The sequence below is a fragment of the Priapulus caudatus genome, unplaced genomic scaffold (assembly GCF_000485595.1).
Source record: "Priapulus caudatus unplaced genomic scaffold, Priapulus_caudatus-5.0.1 Scaffold714, whole genome shotgun sequence".
NCBI classification, from domain to species: Eukaryota; Metazoa; Priapulida; class Priapulimorpha; order Priapulimorphida; family Priapulidae; genus Priapulus; species Priapulus caudatus.
In genome coordinates this window covers 163,473-165,417 of record NW_014577775.1, presented here as the reverse complement: position 1 = coordinate 165,417, position 1,945 = coordinate 163,473, and positions in this window count along the sequence as shown.

Here is a 1,945-nt window from a genome sequence, read left to right as displayed (position 1 = left end):
CATCGTCATCATCATCATCATCATCATCGTCATCGTCGTTGGTGTTGTCATCGTCAACATTCTTAACATCGTCAGCGCTGTCGTCATTAGCATTGCCATCGTCGTTGTCGCCGTTGCCGTCATCATCACCAGCATCATCATCTGCCACACAACGGTCAGCAGCAGCAAACTCTTCAATGCGGCACCTTTGCGGTGCGCGCGCGCGGGTGGGAGGCGGATGACATAGTTTCACAGTCCACTCACACACGCACACATTACTTTCAGTCGGGGTTCGAGTTCCGTTCTTCTGAACTTCTGTTTTCCGGAACTTGTTCGGGAAACACAACAGGGAGTGGAGTGAGTATGAATCTACGGCCGGCAGAACAAGCTAAGCCGCAAACACACTGATGCCGCTTTTATACTGCGCACGACTTTAGCCCGCTTCTGAAGCGGGATACAGAAGCGGGATAACACACACACCTCTCTCTCTCTCTCTCTCTCTCTCTCTCTCTCTCTCTCTCTCTCTCTTCTCTCTGTCTATCTCTTCTCTCTCTCTCTCTCTCTCTCTCTCTCTCTCTCTCTCTCTCTCTTCTCTCTCTTCTCTCTCTCTCTCTCTCTCTCCCTTCTCTCTCTCTCTCTCTCTCTCTCTCTCTCTCTCACTTTCTCTCACACCCACACACACACAACACACACACACACACACACACACACACAACTCCTTGTCTGTCTGCCTCTCTGTGTGTGCGTGGGCGTGCGCGTATTGTACGTGTGCGTGCGTGCGCGCGTGTGTGTAGGTGTGTGCGCACGTGTGTTTTGCTGCGTCGCTTCCCTCGCGGTGTAGCGCTCGCTGTAGTGTGAGGGAGAGATTCGTGTGTCGTCGTCTCTGATCGTTACAGCGCGTTTATAGCGTCGCTGCTCTGCCGTTGTTAGCGTTGGCCTGCCGACAATCAGCCTGGCCCGGTTTCCGTACAAACAGACTGGCCCAGCGTAAGGGGTTCATGCATGTATGTTAGGCGGTTACTTGTATCTGTGTACAGTATTGGGGGCGCTCGTGTGGGCTGGTTACTTGTCGTACATATGTGCTGCCTGCGCGCTCATGAAACGCGATGGTTATACTTGTGTACGAGTAATGGCAAGTGGGAGCCACGGTCACTTGTAGCAGCCGGCCAGTGTTGTGTGTGTACACTTGCTGTCCATCGCTCGCCTCCACCGGACAGCTGTCCAGCTGCTGTCCGTGCTGCCCGCCTGGTCAAGCCGCCTGGTCAGCATAGCTTTGATGTGTTGCCGACACGGTCGTAGATGTTGTGTGTGTGTGTGTGTGTGTGTGTGTGTGTGTGTGTGTGTGTGTGTGGTGTGTGTGTTGCGTGTGTGTGTGTGCGTGTGTGTTGCTGTGCTCGGTGCGTGTGGTGTGATAGTGTGTGTGTGCGTGTGTGTGTGCGTGCGTGGCGTCGTTTGCGTGCGCGTGCGCGTGTGCGTGTGTGCGTGTGGTGCGCGTGTGCGTGCGCGTGTGTGTGGTGCGCCGTGGGGCGCGCGGTGTGTGTGTGCGCGTGCGTGCATTGCTCGTGTGTGTTGCGCGCGTGTATATGTGTGTTGTGTGTGTGCTGTGCGTGCGTGCGTGCGCGCGCGCGTTCATTTCAGATTATTTTTCCAAGACTGTTGCCAGAGTTCAGTATATAAAGCACCATTCTATCTGAGTGGAAGTTGAAATGCAACGGTAACGCTACCCCGCGGTTGGACTGTTCGGTGGTCGCCACTCATACACCACCCCCATCTCCACGAGATTGGATTTCTTTTCTCATTTTTCTCGAAATACCTCTTTAGTCACTCGTTTTTCCCGCTATCCCTTCCCCTACCGCGCGGCGTCTATAGACGGACCCCCAGGTCCCGTAGCTAGCAAGCCACAGAGTAGTCTTAATTTGGCTGCTAGGTCCTCGGTGATGTACAGAGCTAAGTCCACGCTCTAGCG